This window comes from Aegilops tauschii, chromosome 2 (genome assembly GCF_002575655.3).
Source record: "Aegilops tauschii subsp. strangulata cultivar AL8/78 chromosome 2, Aet v6.0, whole genome shotgun sequence".
In the NCBI taxonomy this organism is placed as follows: domain Eukaryota; kingdom Viridiplantae; phylum Streptophyta; class Magnoliopsida; order Poales; family Poaceae; genus Aegilops; species Aegilops tauschii.
Window position 1 is genome coordinate 141,926,537 of NC_053036.3, and position 21,068 is coordinate 141,947,604.

At 48.2% G+C, this 21,068-nt stretch overlaps 1 long non-coding RNA gene across 2 annotated transcripts; it reads left to right on the forward strand.

Annotated features, from left to right (window-relative positions):
* Positions 1 to 253: 253 nt before the first annotated feature.
* LOC123497345 (uncharacterized) lies at positions 254 to 5,174 on the forward strand. Of its 2 annotated transcripts, XR_006671035.2 has the most exons (3): positions 254 to 407; positions 538 to 720; positions 4,644 to 5,174. It is a non-coding gene; the product is annotated as an uncharacterized lncRNA (long non-coding RNA). The 2 variants fall into 2 exon arrangements; XR_012203773.1 differs by lacking the exon at positions 4,644 to 5,174 and having other exon boundaries at positions 538 to 2,056.
* Positions 5,175 to 21,068: the final 15,894 nt, after the last annotated feature.

Below are 21,068 nucleotides of genomic sequence, written 5' to 3' on the forward strand. Positions count from 1 at the left end.
AACTAACAAACTATGTTCTCAGTCAACTTTCACTACTAGAAATCTATATTTTACCTAGGGTGAAGGCCTTTACCTAGAGCTTATTGATCTCCTCAAGGGATAGTAAAGCAAAGGAACAGTACACCCTAGGGAAAGATAATTTTCAATTAAAAAAAGCACCTGGAAATGGCGTGCAGCGCAAAAGGGCTGGCATGATGCAAAATTTTGGCGTAGTTAGGTTTCCTCCTCAAAGCGCCGCCAGAAAAGCCCAATATTCCCCCTTCGTCCACGCGACATCGAGCCGTCCTCCACCATTGTGCAGCCATGCTCTCCCCACGCCGTCTGGCCGTGCTCGCCCCCGTTCAATCAACCACGCATGGTCTCTGCTGACAGTTGCTCTCCTACACCGCCGCCTCTCCTTGCCGCCAGTGAGTCGATCCCCCCTCCCTCCCTGATCCCCATGCTCGGCCGCCCCGGATCTAGATCCACAACCCTAGCACTCTAAAACCTGGATCTCACAGAATACTCTTTTTTTGTATGTGATGCATCTTCTTGGAGGGATGGAGAACAGGGGGATTGAGACCGTGGAGGAAAGGCTACAGGTGCCGGCGCCACCCAACAACAGCCGGTGATGGCCGGTCAGCTTGGACGACAGCGCCGGCATCTACATGACCTTGATGAAGTCCGACCCCAGCTCCACCTCTGCACTGGCCATGACACCGTGACGCCCCAACTGCCTAGGTGATGCTGCATATCTCCTCTTGTATTTGTGGCTTTTTGTTTGATACACGAACAGTATAAGGGTCTCAGATTCAGTACAATGTTACGCTTGTGTGCGAACCTTTTCTGCTGTTGCTGCAAATTGTTCTGTGCATCGGCTTGACCGTGAGTTAGTTATTTAGCCAAATGAGGTGTTCAACTGGTCAGTTGTATTCGGATGATTGTCTGGCTCTTTAGGAACTAATCACAAGCAGTACAAACACATGGGAGGTTCATTCAAAGTTTTTAGCTACATACTAGTTGTGGATTGTTTGAGAGCTCCCTCGCACTACAATTTTAGGATTTTATAGCCATTTGCAGTTGCTTCTTTTATTTAGAGCTCAGGGAGTGAAAGGTTGTGAAGTTCACATGACCTCTGTTTCTTCATAGATAAGGCCATCACCTCGACTTTTAAAATTTAGTGATGACACTGTTATCCTTTTAGGGATAGCTGTAATTGAAGAATAGTTCCTGATTTCCATACCTTGGGCATCAGACTGATTTCCTTTAGATCTATATACTTTCCAAGAGATAGGAAACTAAGGTCAGGATCCCAGAACATCTGCAAGTACAAGTTCAGAACTTCATTGTAAAAATGTCCATTATATAATAATACCTTATTAGATTATGCAATGTTCAGTTGCGTTTTTCTAATCTAAGTTGGTCATTGTGCTAGTATAAAACTTTTCTGGTTAAAGTTTAATTTTGTATTTGTCTTGCACTACAGGCTTCTTATTGATGAACCTATTTAGTATATACCCCCAGTTATCTTGATAATTGTTTTGTATCCTTATCTATGCTAATTTCCTTCAATTTAATTATCCCAATCAGAGGGTTCTATGGTCTATAGACAAAATACTCGAAAGCTGCTCTTCATCATCTTTTTTGTTTAATCCGTTCGTAGCATAATAGCCTCTACAAGCTAAGATGTTCTGTTATCTCAGCAGGTTCACACATTTAGGATGTAGAAATTAGTGCATTTGTAGAAGTTGTGCGCAACATATATTTCATATTATATTTCTGTTTCTTTTGTTGGACTATCCCTGTCAAATTCAGCAAGGAAGGTAGTGTTTTTCTATATAAAGGGTTGCTATTTCATAACAACAAGGAACTATAGAGCAGTTTCGTCAGACAAATTGCTTCTGTTCTCCCGAGATATTTCCTGAATCCAAGATTGATTCCTACAGCACATGGTTGGTTTGTTTAGTTAGCCCATTGTAGCTTATTGTAGCTAGCTAGCCTAATTCTGGACAAACATGCGGTGCTGGTGATATTATGGCATCTGATGTGTATATGTGATTACTGATATCCGGAGTTATCTGTATTAATTATATGACTTGACTTATGATCCATAATTATGGCTTGATTTTGAATTATGGCAATTTTGAATTAAAATTTAGATTCATATGAAAATCTTTTACTGGTACGGTGGTGTGGTAATGCACACCACAATCTTTCCCTAGTGCTCATGGCTGTAGGTAAACAACCTTTCCACGTTGGACACCACATCCATATGAAAATCTTCCCCTAGGGCTTGTGCCCCTAGGTAAAGAAGTTCCCCTAGGGTTTACTGTATACACTCTAGGTAAAGAGCCCTTTCCCGACTATACTTTACCTAGGGTTCTTTACCTAAGGCAAGCCCATGGTAAAGTCTTTCCCTATGGTTTTTGCCATTTCACCTAGGGTTTATGGCTCTAGGTAAAATCGTAGTTTCTAGTAGTGTTTGCAACTACAATTCATCATATTTTCAGGAAGAGTCTCGTATCGGAGCCTCTTGGCAAGTCAACATACTCAACCATCATTTAGTCTTGTATGATTGCTAACACTCACAGAATACATATGAGTAAAAAGCTTCAACTGGACACATAGAAAGATAGGGGCTTATAGTTTCGCCTCCCAACTTATTCACCACAAGAATGATGTCAACAATAATAACTCATGATCACTCACATTCAACTGGATATATGTGCCTAGAGCTCTTTCCCCACCACATGGTGCTTGCAAAAAGGAGAAAATAAAAAGGAATAGAGAATAATACTTTGACTGTTGCATAAAAAGTAAATACATAAAAGTAAAAGATAGGCCCTTCGCAAAGGGAAGCAGAGGTTGTCATGCGCCTTTTGGTTTTGTATGCATAATCTCTCAATGCAAAGGAACGTCATGTTATATTGCCCCTTATGATAGCAACCTTTATTATGTAGTTTGTCGCTTTTATTACTTTGCCATCACAAGTTCGTACAACGCTTATTTTCCCTTACACTAAAAGATCAAACACATTTAGGAGCAATTTTTATATCCTTTTTGCACCGATGGCAACTTACTTGAAGGATCTTACTCAATCCATAGGTAGGTATGGTGGACTCTCAAAACATGAATTTGGGTTTAAGGGTTTTGGCTGCACAAGTAGTATCTCTACTTAGTGCAGAATTTTGGCTAGCAAAGATATTGAGCAAGCACCGCATGTTGAAGGATCCATGACAATATAACTTCTGTGTGAATATGAGCAAACATAAATCATTACATTGTCTTCCTTGTCCAACGTCAACAATTTAGCATAAAATATTTAATGGGGGCTCACAATCATAATAGATGTCCAAGATAGTATATTTGCATGTGAATCTTCTCTTCCCTTATTAATTAATTCATGAATTGCATCATTGACCAATGCTATTTTTGTCAATTTTCAATAAATTTTACCACTTATACTTTTCCTTGTGTAATGTCATTACTTTCCATAAGATTAGCATATGATCTTTTTAATTATTTCCTTTATTTTGATTGAAACAAGAAAGAAAAGAAGCAAAAACTCAAACTAAACTTTCTTATATAACTCTCACTCGATTACATGGATAGATAGATCAGGAAACTAGCACTCGAAAATAGATAAAACTAAAATTTTATTCAACTAAATCATGAAATAACTAAGGATCAAACTAAGATTGGTAGAGGTAATAAAAGTGATGGTGATATGATACCGGGGCATCTCCCCCAAGCTTGGCACAAGCCAAGGTGAGTGCCCATACCTGTGCGTGTAAGTCTCCTTCTTTAGTGATGGTGATGGTGGTGGTGGTGATGAGGTGGTAGCAAACTTATCCTCCGGCTTCCATGGCAGCGGTTCACCATCATAAGAGGATGCACGAGTCTCCTGAGTCCTGCAACTGGCAGCTAAACTCATACCTTTAAATCTTGCCTCATACTCAAAGACTTGATTTTGAAGATCACAGATTCGGCTTTGCAGAAAATTGATTTGCTCGTTCAAGGTGAAGACGATGTCCTTCATAGACCGGCCATCCACCTTGTGATCATGGGTGAATTCCGTGATCATGAGGTGATTGGCGCCGAGTCCACGCTCCACCATCCCTTGGCACTTGAAGATGTCTTGCTCTACCGCCTCGAGCCTAGCCTTCACGCTTCCCGTCCTCTTGGGCCCCTGAACATCCCAGATGTGGAGCACCCCCTCACGCATCTCAATGGCTTGAGGGTGCTTCATCACCTTCGACAAGTAAGGGTTGATAACCTTCTTGAAGAACTTGTCCTTGAGGGGATTTGGTGAAGCCACGACAATCTAGATCTGTCAGAAAAACAACACGAAACAAGAACAAAGGATATTTCTGCGATGCAGTGGTCAAATCGTCCGGGGGTATATATATAAAGATTTTTTTATCTTGGGAAACAAGTATATGGAAGGAAAACGGAGTCAGGAAGGTGCCCGAGGGGACCACTACCCACCAGGGTGCGCCAGGTGGGGCAGGCGCGCCCTGGTGCCTTGTGGGCACCTGGGTTGCCTTCCCGGTTGTTTCTTATTTTTCTATATTTTTTTCTAATATTCCAAAACTGACAGAAAATATTTTGTCGATTTTTTGGAGTCAGTTTACTTACCATATCACATACCTCTTCCTTTTCAGGGTTCTGGAGTGTTCTCGAAGGTTTCTTTTATGTGTTCCTCCGGTGTCATGGTTTGAATAATATTAGTTTCAACATTAATAGGCGTACCTGAGATATATTGCTTAATTCTTTGCCCATTAACCACCTTCGGATTAGTTCCTTTAGCATTATTGATCTTAATAGCTCCAGAACGAACTTCTTCGATGATATATGACCCTTCCCATTTGGAGCGAAGTTTACCTACAAAAACTCCGAAACGAGAATTGTACAATAGAACATATTCACCAACTTTAAATTCCCGCTTTTGGATTCTTTTGTCATTCCATCTTTTAACTTTTCCTCAGAATAGTTTGTCATTTTCACAAGCTTGGGTTCTCCATTCATCTAGTGAGCTAATATCAAATAACCTCTTTTCACTGGCAAATTTGAAGTCATAATTGAGTTCTTTAATTGCCCAATATGCTTTGTGTTCTAACTCAAGAGGGAAATGTCAAGCTTTTCCATAAACCATTTTGTATGGAGACATACCCATAGGATTTTTATAAGATGTTCTATAGGCCCAAAGTGCATCATCAAGTTTCTTAGACCAATTCTTTCGGGACCTATTGACAGTTTTTTGCAATATTAATTTTATTTCTCTATTGCTAAGTTCAACTTGACCACTATATTGAGGATGATAGGGTGATGCCGTTCTATGGTTGACATCATATTTAGCAAGCATTTTACGGAAAGCACCATGAATCGAATGTGAACCACCATCAGTCATTAAATATCCAGGGACTCCAAACCTTGGGAAAATAATTTCTTTGAGCACTTTAGTGGAGGTGTTACGATCAACACTTCTACTTCGAATAGCTTCTACCCAATTAGTGACATAATCAACAGAAACCAAAATATGTGTATACCCATTTGAGGAAGGAAAAGGTCCCATATATTCAAAGCCCCAAACATCAAATGGTTCAAAAACAAGTGAATAATTCACAGGCATTTCCTGACGCTTACAATATTACCAATTCTTTGACATTCATCACAAGACAAGATAAACTTACAGGCACCTTTGAAAAGAGTAGGCCAATAAAAACCAGATTATAATACCTTGTGCGCAGTTCTATCTCCCGCATGATGCCCTCCATAAGCTTTGGAGTGACATTTCCGTAAGATTTGTTCCTGTTCATGCTCAGGTATACAACATCTAGTAACACCATCTACTCCTTCTTTATAAAGATGTGGGTCATCCCAAAAGTAATGTCTTAAATCATAGAAGAATTTTTTCTTTTGTTGGTATGTGAAGCTAGGTTGTATAAATTTAGCAATGATATAATTAGCATAGTCATCATACCAAGGAGTATGATGAGAATCATTTATGACAACTAGTTGTTCATCAGGGAAGCTATCATCAATGGGCAGTGGGTCATCAAGGATATTTTCTAACCTAGACAAGTTATCAGCTACGGGGTTCTCAACTCCTTTCCTATCAGTAATATGTAAATCCAATTCTTGTAGCAAGAGAACCCACCTAATGAGTCTAGGTTTAGCATCTTTCTTTTCCATAAGGTATTTAATAGCAGCATGATCAGTGTGAGCAATTACTTTAGAATCAACTATGTGAGATCTGAATTTATCACAAGCAAACACAACTGCAAAAAATTCCTTCTCGGTAGTAGCATAATTTCTTCGAGCACTGTCTAGAGTTTTGCTAGCATAATGGATAATATTTCATTTTTTATCAACTCTTTGTCCTAGAACAGCAGCAACAGCATAATCACTAGCATCACACATAATTTCAAAAGGCAAGTTCCAATCAGGTGGTTGAACAATAGGTGCGAAAGTTAAGGCTTTCTTAAGTGTTTCACAGGCATCTACACAATCATCATAATAAACAAATGGAACATTCTTTTGTAAAAGATTAGTAAGAGGCCTAGAAATTTTAGAGAAGTCTTTAATAAACCTCCTATAGAAACCAGCATGACCAAGGAAACTACGAATATCTTTAATGTCTTTAGGACATGGCATTTTCTCAATTGCATCAACTTTAGCTTTATCCACCTCAATACCTCGTTCAGAAATTTTATGCCCCAAGACAATACCTTCATTCACCATAAAGGGGCACTTCTCCCAATTCAAGACAGATTAGTTTGTTCACATATCTACAAAACTCAATCAAGGTTTCTTAAGCAATCATCAAAAGAAGTTCCGTAAATGGAACAATCATCCATGAAAACCTCAACAAGCTTTTCACAAAAATCAGACAATATAGCAGTCATACATCTTTGAAAGGTAGCAGGTGCATTACATAAACCAAATGGCCTTCTCAGTGCAACAAACCCTGGGTCTGTTGCCCAAGTGTGCATAGGCCCAAGATCAAGATTGGAACACCAGCTTAAGTCAGAGATTAAAGAACCAAGAGACTTGAAGAACCAACATGCAGCTCAGAGAGATCAAGATCGAGCCAAAGGAACAGGATATCAGCAAGAGAAGAGCCTCCCTTGCTGGGCAGGCGAGCCCGGCAAGGGGCGAGGCCACCAACCGAAGCAAGCAACCAAGACCCCCTGGCAGCGCCTGCCGGGGCTTGCGGGGCCTGAACCACCCCGCCAACCACGCAAACACGACCCACGTCGTCAATCAGTGCGGTGTCAAGCCACAAGATGATTAAGTGGCAGCATTTGCCACATGGCAGCCATCTCCTACAGAAGAAACCCACAGGTGACACCCGTCCAGCGATGTGTCAAGAGAACAGATGCAGAGCTAACGAGATAAGCCCGGCAGGCCTTGCCGGGCAGGTAGTGATGTGACACTGAGCGGTGCATTTAATGCACCTTGTCAGCCCACAGAGTTAGGTATGATAACACTGTTTGCTATCATATCAGTGGGTAATGACTATTTTGCCACTGTGGTGACCCCTTAATCTATAGAAGGAGGCCCATGGCATTCGTAGGAGGGGGTTAGAGGGTTGGAAACTTGACAAACCCAAGCCACCATACGCTTGTGGTCACCGTAGCCCTGAGGCAGGCCTTGCCGGGCAGTTTTACCACGCACCACCATGTTCATTTCCACCATCAATCCACCAAAGCAGGAGTAGGGTGTTACGCCTCACGGCGGCCCGAACCTGGGTAAATTGCTTGTGTGCTCTCTGCCGTGCTACCGCGCGCTGGTCTGCTCTTTGTGCAACACGACATCCCCCGCCGAACTAGCAAGGGGCCGCCGGGTCCCATAGGTGGCCGTGGATATCCCGCGACATCTTTGGCGCGCCAGGTAGGGGATCGCTTGTGCGAACCTGAAAGCGTATGCAGCGCGTCATCTTCATCGCCATCTTCATCTTCGACGACACCATCGGCCATGGCGCCCAAGAAGAGGAAGTCCGGCCCTTCGGCCCAGCCATCCACCTCAAAGGCTCTGCCGCCCGCGGCCTCAGATGTCGTGGGGGATGCGGGGACAAGTGAGGACGTGAGCGCTGCTGGGGACTTGGCAGGAGCAGGTGGCGCCATCACCACTCCCCCTGCAGCCGACACGGGGGCTGAAGGCGTCGGAGGAGAACAACTTCAGCAATGTTTCAACGGTCAAGCTCCTCAAGGTGCGGACGGGAGGGTGACTCCGCTTGCCCAGCCACAGCAACGGCGCTCGGTCTGGGGTGAGCCACCGCCCTCCGGCCGTCCCTGCCACGGGGGCGGTCACGACGCATGTGTCTCCTCTCGGGCGAGCCGACCCAACCACTTCACCCGACAGAGCCGCGGACCCTCGAGCGCCATCACCGCGCGACCCCGCTGCCCAGGTGGCTGCCCCACCGCAGCGCGGACGCGCCACCGCCACCACCGCCGCGGGCACCGTCAGGAGCCAGGCGACGATGCGGTCGAGGTCATCAACTTCCATGCCAAGCACAGCCACGGAGGCTATGGCGCGGGCCCAGCTGCTACTAAGGTTCCTGCCAGCAGCCAAGCAAATGGATGAATGGCGTGCCACCATCTAGAGTATGCTCGGTTTCACTGAGGCTGGGTGCTCGCGGCGCGCTGGCCCGCCACGACCTCCCCAAGTGATGACGACTGCTCGTACTGCTGGCCGAACGAAGGGGGCTGTCCCCACCATGCAGTCCACACGAGGCAGCAGGCGCGGGCGCAGTAAGATCAAGATCTCGACGATGTCATGATGGCCTCTTCCGACCCTCGAGCACGTCCGGGCCAACGACGAACCCCGGAGGATAGGCGGCGGGGAGACGCGCGCGTCGTCGTGGGACGGCCTCACGACGACCCCCGCCAGACTGATGGGTGCGGCGGCCTCAACGTCGACGAGCCTGCGTTCGGTGTTGGTGGGTGCCTACCTTTCGAGGTCGGCTGCCCTGCATTTACACGCGAGCTGCGGCAAGTCCGTTGGCCGACCGTCCGCACATTCAAGCCAGAGATTCCCGAGAAGTACGACGGGAGACTGAACCCGGCAGAATTCCTGAGCATCTACACCATCGCTGTTTAGGCTGTCGGAGGAAGAGACGAGAAGGTGTTCGCCAACTACTTCCCGTTGGCTCTCAAGTCCAACGTGAGATCTTGGCTCATGCACCTGCCGGAGAACTCCATTTCGTCATGGGCAGACCTATGCCACGAGTTCATCGGTGCCTTCACCGGTGGCCACCAGGAGCCTGGCAGGCCCAGCGACCTACAGTTTCTCCAGCAGAAAGAAGGAGAAACTCTCCGTAAGTATTTACAAAGATTTAGTAAAGTCCATAGGAATATTCTGAATATCCATCCTGCAGCTGTTATAGCAGCCTTCCAGTCCAATATGCGCAACCGTCGCATTCGTTCTAAGATGAATGTGCGATTGCCCAAGACTGTGAAGGAGCTGTACACACTAGTGGATAAGTGTGCTCGAATAGAGGAACGAAGGAGGTTGCCCGGGGAGGAGGATTGCATCAATGTTGATTCAGAGGAAGAAGATGAATCAACCAGTCAAAGAAAGGGCAAGAAGCGCAACAAGAAGCCAAGAGATAAGACAGTGATGACTATGGAAGGTTCTGGCATGCCTAGTACCGGCAAGAAGGCCAAGGCTGAGGCCCCCGACAAGGAAGCTGTCACGTGCACTGCCTGCCGAGAAGCCGCTGCCGCAGAGAAAGCCTGGAAAGGTGATGGGGCGTACTCCAAGATCCACCGGACCAAGGGCCACGACCTCCATGAATGTTATCAAGTTGAGCAGCTTGTCAAGAGACAGAGAGCAGAGTATGATAAGCCTGATTAGGAGAAAGGTCAAAATGCTGCTGGCGGAAAGGGCCGAGGCGGTGAAGCAAACCGCCCCGGCAAACCCTTTCGGAACCAAGGAATACCCGCTAGGGGCCAAGAGAAGGAAACTTGTGATGATTTGAGTGATGGAGGGAATGAAGAGGAAACCAGTGAGCAGGAATTTCAGAGGGCCACTGACGCCCTTTGCATTGATGGGGGTGCGTCTTTGCACTCCTCCCATCGCCAGCTCAAGCGATGGGCACGAGAGGTCAATGCTGTGGAGCCAGCGTCAGAGGCCCGGAAACCGCTCAAATGGTCCCGCAGGCCCATCATCTTTGATGAGGAGGACCACCCTTGCCGCACCACCACAGTAGGGTGTTTGCCGTTGTTGGTCTCCCCAATAATTCGCAACCTCGAGGTCACAAAGATGTTAGTGGATGGCAGGGCCGGGTTGAATCTGATTTCCCCAGCAGTTATTAACAAGCTTCAGATAGGAGAAGAAGAGCTGGACGTTACCGACACGTTTCAAGGAGTCAATCCCGGTAGGAGCCGTCCCAAGGGAAAGATTACGTTGCCAGTGATGTTTGGGGGAGAGCTGAACTATAGGACTGAGAAAATTGTGTTTGATGTGGTTGAGCTCCCCCTGCCGTATAATGGGATTCTGGGACGACCGGCCTTGGCCAAGTTCATTGCAGCATCTCACTATGATTACAACACTTTGAAGATGCCTGGGCTGTTGGGAGTCATCACCATCCCATCAGATGAGAAGGATGCAATTATCTGTGTGGACAGGATGTATCGGGATGCCGTCGCATCAGAGACTGTGGCAGCAACGGCCCCCGCCAAGGAAAGGAAAGGAAAGAAGAGGGATTGTAGGACCTCCGGCAAGGAGTCTAGGAAGCGTGCCCCCTCCGAATGCACGACAATCGTTGATGACATGCCGGAGTGTTCCAACAGCAAGAGATCCAAGGTTGCAGCACCCCAAGTGAAGAAGGTCCCGGCAGGGCTAGCTGGTGTTGATGGTACTTTCACCATCAGCGCCACCCTTGATGATAAATAGGAAAGCACGCTCGTTGCCTTCCTGCGAGCGAATATCAATGTGTTTGCTTGGCAACCATCTGATATCCGTGGTGTTCCCAGGAAGGTAATCGAGCACCACCTTTGTAACGCCCACGATGCGGCTATATCTCCCACGTGTCGAGGCACGACTTAGAGGCATAACCGCATAGTGGTTTTGTCGCAAGAAGGGTCATCTTCACACAATCCCATGTAATGAACAAGAATGGGATAAAGAGTTGGCTTACAATCGCCACTTCACACAATACATAAATATTAATCATACATCATCCAAAATACAAACATATAGACCGACTACGGTCAAGATCCAGATGAAAATAAGATAACCCCAAATGCTAGATCCCCGATCGTCCCAACTGGGCTCCACTACTGATCATTAGGAAAAGACACATAGTAACGGCCACATTCCTCGTCGAACTCCCACTTGAGATCGACGCCATCATCTGCACTGGCATCGTCGGCACCTGCAACTATTTTGGTAGAATCTGTGAGTCACGAGGACTCATCAATCTCACACCCGCGAGATCAAGACTATTTAAGCTCATAGGAAAGAATGGTGTAATGAGGTGGAGCTGCAGCGGCAAAAGCATATATGGTGGCTATCTTGCGCAAATGAGAGCGAGAAGAGAAGCAATGGAACGGACGTCATCTAGCAATGACCAAGAAGTGATCCTGAACACCTACTTACGTCATACATAACACAGACCGTGTTCACCTCCCGGACCCCGCCGAGAAGAGACCATCATGGCTACACACGCAGTTGATGTATTTTAGTTGGGTCAAGTGACAAGTTATCTACAACCGGACATTAACAAATTCCCATCTGCCTCATAACCGCGGGCACGACTTTCGAAAGATAATACCCTGCAGGGGTGTCCCAACTTAGCCCATCATAAGCTCTCACGGTCAACGAAGGATAAACCTTCTCCCGGAAAGACCCGACCAGTCTCGAAATCCCGGTTTACAAGACATCTCGACAATGGTAAAACAAGACCAGCAAAGCCACCCGAATGTGCCGACAAATCCCGATAGGAGTTGCACATATCTCGTTCTCAAGGCACACCGGATAAGTCAAGCTACGAGTAAAACCAGACCTCGAGTTTCCCCGAGGTGGCCCCACAGGCTGCTCGGTTCGGACCAACACTCGAAGGAGCACTGGCCCGGGGGGGGGGGGTTAAAATAAGATGACCCTCGGGCTCGCGAAAACCCGGGGGGAAAGGCTTAGGTGGCAAATGGTAAAACGAAGGTTGGGCCTTGCTGGAGGAGTTTTATTCAAGGCGAACTGTCAAGGGGGTCCCATAAATCACCCGACCGTGTAAGGAACGCAAACTCAAGGAACATAATCCCGGTATATCAGTAACTAGGGCGGCAAGAGTGGAACAAAACACCAGGCATAAGGCCGAGCCTTCCACCCTTTACCAAAAATATATAGATGCATTAATTAAATAAGAGATATTGTGATATCCCAACATATCTATGTTCTGACATGCAACAAACTTCAACTTCACCTGCAACTAGCAACGCTATAAGAAGGGCTGAGCAAAAGCGGTAACTTAGCCAAACAACCGTTTGCTAGGAGAGGATGGTTAGGGGCTGACATGGCTAAAATGGGAGACATGATATAGCAAGTGATAGGTAGCGGAGCATGGCAATAGAGCGAACAACTAGCAAAGCAAAGATAGAAGTGATTTCGAGGGGTGGTCATCTTGCCTGCAAGGTTCTCTGAGTTGTCGAAAGCTTGATCCTCGTAAGCGTACTCGACAGGTTCCTCGTTCACGAACTCGTCTCCCGGCTCTACCCAAGACAAGAACACAAACAAACAGAACCACAATCAACAACGAGAAATGCGCAAGCAACATGATGCAAAACATGTATGATATGCAAGATATGATATGCGATGCATATGCGTGCTCCGTAAGGAAAATGATGAACAAGGCAGTAACTTGGCAAACCAAGCATGCCACTGGAAAGATGAGATGATTTCGGTCGAAATCGATATAAAGATCACCGGAAACGGATGCACGGTTTGCAAATGGCAAGCAAAACAAGAATGACACGAATCTGTGATTAACAGCATGATATCACTTAGAATGCAACAAGCAACAATGCTACATCACTCCAACATAGCAACAAAGCATATGGCAGTAATTTACAGGAGATGCGTGACAAAAGATGAACACTGAGCTACGGCTAGATCACAATATAACAAGCTCAAACAAGCATGGCAAAAGTGCAAAAGCTAACAGGTTCACAGACTTGGTGAAATTACTGGACATGGCAGAAAACAGCATCAGGTAGCAATGTTCAGAGCACGAAAACAACATGCTACAGGAACTTAACATGGCAAAACAAGCCATGGCAGTATTCTACTAAATGCATATGATAAAAATACCTTACTGACCATAAGCCAAAAAGGACCAGAAGATATGATGGCAACCATGTAAACATAGCAAGTTTTATAAACATATTCAGACAATGAAATTTCAGGACATGGCAAAAACAGATTCATGTAGGCATGTTAACAAGCTTGATTAACTCATTACACAGCATATCATGGCCTGAAATAAATCTAGCATAGAGTAGGCATGAAAATGAAACTATCCATGTGCAAAACCACCTCATAGCATGCTTGAAATAAACCGCACAAAAATGACAAGACAGCATCATGATGTAAAATGACATGTATGCAAACTTGCTTAAATGCAGAAAATAATGCCACCACTAAATGGGTGGGATTTTTCTACCCCAAAAACATATATAATATGTCTAGGTTGCTGTAGAAAAATCATCACAAATGCTATAATTGAGAAACTGCCCTAAAAGGGAATATGACAGAATTGGCAATTTCCATATTTGGAATGTCCAGATCTAGACTTGCCTGAAAAGGAAAGCTAGCATATTCCAGAAATGGAAATCGCTGGAATAAAAGATTAATAAAGGAAAAGAAATAGATACGAGGGATGTGAGAGCATGACATGTGGGCCTGTGAGTGTGTGTGGATGACAATGGGACCAAGGCGTCATAGTCACAGTGAAAATAAAAGGCCACCACTAAAAACGTGGAACCTAGGACTCGAACCCAGGTCTCCTAGGTAGGAAAGAGGCGTGCTAACCAGTGCGCTAGAGGGGAGTGCGTGTACTGAGAGAGGCGCCTGGCTCCTTTTGAACCAGGGCCAGAAGGCCGAGCCTTTGGCCGTGACAACACAGAAATCACCGGCGCCGGCGGTGACGAGCTAGAAGGCGACGACTTGCGATGCAGAGCAGCATCGGGCCTGCGGGAAGTGCAAGAGAGTGGGGGTGTAGTGGCGCGCTTGCAAACGCTCGAGCAGGAGCCCGTGGAACGCAAGTTGCGTGTGTGCGTGGACGAGAGCAGGCAAAGGCAGTACACGAACTTGCCGTGCGACCATGGTGGCTGTGGCATGCGGGCTGCAAGCGAGTGGGAAAGTGTAGCGAGGAGAACGCAGCTAGGCGGGAACCGGAGCGCGGGGACGCACGGGCGTGCTACAGCAGGTACACACACGGCAGAAATCTTCAGACTTCGCCGGAGCACTGCGGCGCAGCAAATACACGGATCGTGCGAGTCCTATGAGTGCTTACATGCCATGGGATGGATGGGAGAGGGAGGTGCGTTACCCAGCTCACCCTAGGACATGACGGGGTCGACGGAGACGAGCCGGAGGCGACGAGAGGGAGCTCTGAATTTGGTGGGGCTGCTGTCCGCGAAGCAGAGGAGGAAGATGTCGTCGTGGTAGTCGATCCAGGGGCCGTAGAGGTGCGGGCGTGGTGGTAGGGGACGAAGAAGGACTTGACGGTCCTCTCCACGGCAACAGGAGGGTCGGAGGCGCGACGACGAGCTACTCCGAGCACGAGCTCAAGCTCGGCCGGAACATGGTGGGCAGGGCAATGGCGTGGCGTGCCTAGCCTTACCTGGCGGCGGCGAGGGAAGGAGAGGAGGGGAATCGGTTGAGGAGGAACCCTAGGGAACCGGTGACATGATATATAGGGGCTAGGGACGCCGGACGGCCGTCAAATCACGCCCATGTCCGACGTGGACACGCTGGATGCACTGCCGTACAGGAGGACGAAGCTCATGTACGCGTGGGCTGACTGGGCTGCGGTTGATACGCTCTGTTGGGCTGCGGGAGAGGGGAAAAGGCCCAAGTTGCTGCACTAGGAGGGCTTCCCCCTTTAACTTAGTTCTGTGAATTTAAATTCGCAGCTGTAGAAAAGGAAAAAATGCAGGGAGGTAGGAGAGGTATTTGGCAGAAATAAAAATAGCTCCAAGCTCCTGGAAATGGGTACTATTTAAATAAAATGGCTTGAGGATTTTTAGAGGCAGAAAAATAATTCAAGTTTGAACCCAACCAAACCAAGTCCAAAGGAAGTGAAATTTGGCATAGAGGTTTATGACATGATGCAAGATTTATTGTGGAAAAAAAATTGAACATTTATGGAGGAGGACAAAAATGGCACTTCCAACAAGAAAGAAAAGAGAAGAAGAGGTGGTGATGCATGGAGGTAGTCATGTATGGATCACACATGGGTCAAGCAACAATATAACATGCATGACACACACAATGCACATGAAGAGGATGATGAAATGCAACACTAAGATGAGGCCATGATGCAACATAAGATGGCAAGTGCATAAAGAAGATGACAGTGATGACAAGACAATGCAATAAGTACAAACCAACAAACAAAACAAAAGAGACCAAAAAGGATTGGACCCAAAAGGAATTGGATGAAGAATAAGGTTGGATACATTGTCAAAGATGGAAGTTTACATCCGGGGTGTTACAACCTTGCTGTCTGCCCACATGCCCAACCCATCAAGCAGAAAGTTAGGAAGCAAGCCTTGGAGCGGCAGCAGTTCATTGCCGAGGAAATCAAGAAGTTAGAAGCAGCTAGATTGGTCAGAGGAGTACTGCACCCTACATGGTTGGCAAACCCAGTGGTAGTTCGGAAGGCGAATGGGAAATGGAGGCTTTGCATTGATTTCACAGATCTCAATAAGGCTTGCCCAAAGGACCCATTCCCCTTGCCGCGCATCCATCAGATTGTGGATTCTACCTCAGGCTGCGATCTGCTCTCCTTTTTGGATGCTTACTCCGGTTATCACCAGATCTTCATTTCCAAAGAAGATCAGGAGAAAACATCATTCATCACTCCATGTGGTACATACTGTTTTGTCCGCGTGCCTTTCGGATTGAAGAGTGCCGGGTCTACTTTTGCAAGAGTAGTCTAGATTGGTTTTGAGCCACAACTACACAGAAACATAGAAGCCTATATGGATGACACTGTGGTCAAGACCAAGGATAAGGCCACCCTTATCTAGGATTTGGATGAGACATTTGCTAATTTGCGCAAGATCAACCTGAAGCTTAACCCAGAGAAGTGCGTATATTCGGTGTTCTCTCCGGCAAGCTACTTGGATTCTTCATGTCCCATCGGGGGATTGAAGCCAACCCCGACAAGATCAAGGCCATTGAGCAGATCCAAGCGCCGAGGACAGTTAAGGATGTGAGGCTCTTGACGGGATGCGTTGCCGTGCTAAGCAGATTCATTTCCAAGTCTGCCGAGCGTGCCCTGCCGTTCTTCAAAATTTTAAAGAGGGCAGGACCAATGAAATGGACCCCGGAAGCGGATACAGCTTTGCAAGAGTTGAAGGCTTACCTGTCATCTGTGCCCACCTTGGTTCCGCCCAAACCCCAAGAGTCGTTGTTGCTCTACTTGGCAGCAACCAACCAAGTGGTCAGTGCAGCTTTGGTAGCACAGCGGGAAGCAGAAGATGCGGAAAGTGGCCAGATCACGGCAGAGTCAGCAGAGGAACAGGACAGCAGTAAGCATGGCAACGAGAGCAGCCCCAAGGACGCGGCAAGGAAGAAAGTGGTGCAGCGCCCAGTTTACTTTGTCAGCTCCTTGTTACAAGGAGCTAGGTCGAGGTACTCTGGTGTGCAGAAGTTGATCTTTGGCCTCATCATGGCCTCAAGGAAACTGCGTCACTACTTCCAAGCCCATGAGATCACGGTTGTTACTCGTTTTCCGTTGTAGAGGATACTCCAAAACCCTGAGGCTACTGGCAGAATAGTGGAGTGGGCTTTGGAGTTATCCAGCTTTGATTTGAAGTTTGAGAGCACTTCAACCATTCAAAGCAGGGTGCTAGTAGAGTTTATTGCATAATGGATGCCAACCCCTAATGAGGAAGCAACAGAAACATCTCTCCCGGCGAGGAATCACCCCAAGAATGGATTATGTATTTTTATGGTGCTTTTTCCCTACAAGGTGCAGGAGCTAGCATGCTTCTTGTTGCCCCCTCCGGGGAGCACCTGAAGTACGTCATCCAAATGCACTTTGCCCGGGAAGAGGCCAACAACAATACATCTGAGTATGAAGGGCTCCTTGCCGGGCTCAGGATTGCAGCAGAATTGGGAATCAAGAAGCTGATCATTCAAGGAGATTCACAGTTAGTGGTGAGACAAGTCAACAAGGATTACCAAAGGCCATTGATGGAAGCATACGTTAAGGAAGTAAGAAGGTTGGAGGAGTGCTTTGACGGGTTGCAAATAGAGCACATACCCCATGCGGAAACAACATATCTGACTACTTGTCAAAGTGTGCTACGTAGAAGCTTCCTGTGGAACCAGGAACTTTTGTTCTCCACCTCTCTCAACCCTCCGTATCACCAACCACAATGGCCCGGAAAAGGAGAAAGTTGGACTACTCTCAACCCTCCGTATCTCCAACTTTTGTTCTGCCGATCGAGCCATCCGCTCCCGGCAGAGACCTTGCCGGAAACAACTCCTCACAGCCTGCCGGACCACCCCCTCCAGCCGGGCCTATGGACCCCGCGAACGAGGCTGGTGCTCCTGCAGCCGAGGAGGTGCCGCTAGTCCTCGTTGCTGAGCCTCAGGCTCCAACTTGGGCAAGGCTCATCGTCCGCTTCCTCCAAACCGAAGAACTCCCCGGCGACCCAGATGAAGATGAGAAAGTAGCCCGAAGGGCCAGTATGTATCAGTTTGTCAATGACACTCTGTACAGAAGGAGGCCCAACGGTGTGAAATTGAAGTGTGTCTGCCGGGAGGACGAAAAGGAACTGCTGGCTGAGATTCATAGAGGAATGTGCGACTCACACATTGGATCAAGGGCATTAGCTGGGAAAGCATTCCGGCAAGGATTCTATTGGCCCATAGTGCTCCAAGACGCAGTTGAGCTTGTCAGGACATGTGAAGCATGTCAGTTCCATTCCAAGAAAACACACCTGCGTGCCCAAGCTCTTCAGACAATCCCTCTGTCATGGCCATTTTCGGCCTGGGGGCTCGATATCCTCGGCCCCTTCCCCTGAGCAATCGGGGGCTTTGAATTCTTGTTCGTCGCCATCGACAAGTTTACAAAGTGGCCGGAAGTGACTGCCATGAGGAAGGTGACTGCTCAGTCAGCTATCAAGTTCTTGAAAGAATTGGTGTGTCGTTTCGGAGTTCCGGCAAGGATCATCACTGACAACGGCACCCAATTCACGAGCCACACCTTCACGCAATATGTTCGAACCCTCGGATGCAAGATCTCATTTTCCTCTGTGGCACACCCCCGGAGCAATGGACAAGCTGAGAGGGCGAACGCTGAAGTGGTGCGTGGACTCAAGACAAGGACTTTCGATACGCTGCAGAAGCACGGCAGGCGGTGGATCAAGGAGCTGCCGATAGTTCTCTGGTCCCTCAGAACGACACCTAATCGAGCTACCGGGCAGACACCCTTCTCCCTGGTCTACGGGGCAGAAGCAGTTATCCCCACAGAACTCATTTACGGGTCTCCTCGGGTGCTTGCCTACCATGAAGTAGCGCAAGATCAGCACCGGCGTGACGGCACTGTGCTACTCGAGGAGAACCGTCTCCGGGCCGCTACGCGTGCTGCATGCTATCAACAAGCCCTGCGTCGCTATCACAGCCGCAGGGTTCGTTCCCGGTGCCTTGAGGAAGCTGACCTTGTCCTTAGGCGCGTTCAGTCCGCCAAGGGTACACACAAGTTATCACCAAAGTGGGAAGGTACTTACCGGGTAGTACGAGTCGTCAGACCTGGCGTAGTCCGTCTGGAGACCGGAGATGGCACACCGTTGCAAAACTCATGGAACATTGACCATCTCCGTAAGTTCTACCCGTAAGGCGCAGAGGCTGCCGGGCCCTACCCAGCAGCCACCCATTGTATATGGCATTTCCGAAGTTGCATGTAACCCCTTGTACAAGCACTACAAAAAAAGACACATCCGTGACATTTTGGGCCGAACATATTTTTTTGTCATACTTATGACACTTCTATGATGATAATTGTGACAAAACCCGGTATCATCATAGATGTGATGGAGTCCTACTTCTATGAAAAAAAGATCATGACAGAAAATGGGCTTTTTGTCCTGGGCGGGTCGGAGACGCAGCTGCATGACATTCTTTGGGCCGTCCATGACGGAAAAAACCATGGTAGAAGCGAGGGCGAGGAAAATATCAGGGTGTTCCCAGTTACAGTGGGTGGTCGGGGGTCGAGCGATACGTGTGCGCGAGGCGTTGGGCTCTAACTGAAGCTGAGCGATTGCACTGCAGGCTACGCGTTACTGAACCCGAGCGATCGATCGATCCCTTGCTGTTAACTGAACCCGAGTGATTCCTTCACTACTGCTGCTAACTGAAGCCGATCAATGCTGCCTCTGGATGAACAGTGAGTGTTGTTGGGGAGGAGGTTGGATGAACAGTTCCCGGTGGGGGGTTGGATGAACAGGACCCCGTTGTAGTAGAGGCTGTTCCCGCTGGATGAACAGTACCCCGATCGATCGAGCCGGTGGATGAACAGGACCCCGTGGAGGGCTGGATGAACAGGACCCCGTGGAGGGCTGGTTGAACAGTAGCCGGTGGAGGGCTGGATGAATAGTAGCCCGTGGAGGGGTGGTTGAACAGGACCCCGTGGAGAGGGATGGTTGAATAGTAGCCGGTGGAGGAGCACGCGGTGGAGGCTGGATGAACAGGAGCTTGTGGATGAACAGTCGCAGGTGGAGGCTGGATGAACAGGAGCCTGTGGATGAACAGTCCCAGGTGGAGGCTGGAGGAGGTCGACGGTGGATGAATAGTAGCCCATGGAGGCTGGAGGAGGTCGACGGTGGAGATGAACGGTATCCCGTGGAGTCCCGTTTTGCGGTACGCCACACCCCTCCCAATGAACAGGACCCCCGTTTCGACCGTACCGCTCCAAACACAAGTCTGTTTCCTCCGTTTTCCGATACGCCACACCCTCCCGATCAAAATGACCCCGTTTCCACCATAGGAGGTCCGTTTCCTAAGGTTTGCGGTACGCCAGACCCCTCCCGATGAACAGGATTCCGTTTCGACCGTGGCCGGTCGAACACAAGGCCGTTTCCTCCATTTTGCGGTACGCCAGGCCTCGTTTCCATCGGTTGTTCCGTCCAAGCCGGTTGGCTCCCGATGAACACAACGTCGCATTCCGTTCTGACCCAGCCGGTTGGCTGCCCATGAACACGACAACGACGCAGCTTCTCCGTTCCGACCCAGCCATGTACACGAGCCCTGGCCGTACGTATGCGCGAGTAGGCGTTCGAGACCCCGCCCGTATGTACGTACGTGGCCGTATTTACTTTCTTGCACCCTAGCCGTTGTACGTACGTGTACATGCTACGTGCGCGCCTCTACTACGACACGTGCACGCCTCTACATCGACCAGTATGTACGTACACATTCGCGACCAGAATGACAACGCTACATACGCTTCGACCAGGTGGGTCCTGACTGTGAGGCACTTCCTTGCGTGCGAAGATGTAGCTGGTGGGTCCCAGCAGTCAGGGGGAAATGTTTTTTTACGAAATACGGTGGCCCGTCCGGTGGGTCCCTGCTGTCAGGTGGAGGAATCATTATTTTCCGTGTAATGAGGAGGCACTTCCTGCTGCGGCCGTGGACCCAGCTGTCAGCCTCTCAACATACAGTACTGTTTCGATGGAAGTCGTTCGTTGACCACATTGACCACGCCGCGCCGAGAGCACAAGGCGGTGGACGACAGTGAGGCCTAGGAAGGGAACGGCGCAGAGCCGGGAAGATGCGGCAGTGGATGCCCACTCGGAGAGGAGAACGAGGGTTCACTGGTTCGGCTGCGGTGTGAGGCTCCCGTCGCCGCAGGG